We start from the raw sequence: 1,426 nt of genomic DNA, 5'->3' as shown, positions 1-1,426 counted from the left end.
CCATCCATCCATCTGTCCATCCATGCATCCAGCCATACATCCATCCAACCATCCATCAATCTGACCATCCATCCATCCATTAATCCATCCATCCATCACCCATCTGTCCATCCATCCGTCTGTCCGTTCATTCATCCATCTGTCTGTCCATTCATCTGTCTGTCATCCATCCTTTTGTCCATCCATCTGTCATCCATCCATCATCAATTCATCCATGCATCTATCCATCTTTCCATTTACTATTATCCATCCACACACCCTTCAATCCATCAATCCATTCATCCATCTGTCTGTCCATCCATCCGTCCGTCCATCCATCCATCTCTCATCCATCCATCCATCCATCCTTCCATCAATCCATCCATTCATCCATCTGTCTGTCTGTCCATCCATCTGTCTGTCCATCCATCCATCCATCAGTCCATCCAAGCATCTCTCATCCATCCATCCACCCACCCTTCCATCCATCCATCCATCCATCCATCTGTTCATCCATCCATCCATCCATCCATCTGTTCATACATCCATCCGTCTGTCCATCCATCCATCCAACCATCAATCCATCAATGCATCTATCCATCTATCCATCCATCCATCCATCCATCCATCCATCCATCCATCCATGCATCTATCCATCCATCCATCCACCCATCCATCGATCCGTCCATCCATCGATCCGTCCATCCAATGTCTGTAGCTTGTCAAAAACCATAATTATGAGGGAAGCAGTGTTTATTAATCCTGATCTTTGATTGTAACTCATCATGCTGCTGTGAAACTCCATTAGAGGGCCATGACTCACAGCTGGAGACCATGGAGACCAGATCAAGTCTACATGCTTCAAAATCTCTCATAGAAAGACTGAACATAGCAATAGATGAATTTTGAATAAAGAGAATAAATAATAGCAAAAAATGATTAGAATAACATTTTATAATGCATATTTTTATGAATGATAATATGACTGTGTGTACAGTGGCGTATGAGTGTATGTTCATGAGATTACTGCTCAATCGGATGAAATGTGATGATCTTTGGATCACAGCCAGCAGCACTGTGACAACAGTCATCACTGAGAAGCTGTTCTCACATTCAACAGGATGTTTAAAATTTCTCTAACGACCTCTGATCTTACTTTATTTTGTCTGCCGACTTATGGGACTTTCTCAGCTTTTGATTGTCTCACTCTCACACAAAGTGGTAAAAAAATGAGCAAATTCATTCAAAATGTTCCAACAATAAATGGAATTACATCGTGCTATTAATGTACTGTAGCAAATAGACTTTAGCAAACTTAAAAATAGTCAGTTTTACAGATATTGAACTAAAATCTGTTAATTTATCAGTAGTAGCCGAGAGTCACAGTGAAGCTGTCGTTTCATCCTGTGGATGCAGGAATGTGTGAGCTGGTCTGAACCTCAGCAGA

Source organism: Nematolebias whitei, chromosome 20, assembly GCF_014905685.2.
Source record: "Nematolebias whitei isolate Nwh7 chromosome 20, NemWhi1, whole genome shotgun sequence".
Taxonomy (NCBI): domain Eukaryota; kingdom Metazoa; phylum Chordata; class Actinopteri; order Cyprinodontiformes; family Rivulidae; genus Nematolebias; species Nematolebias whitei.
Note: the sequence above shows the minus strand (reverse complement) of the source record.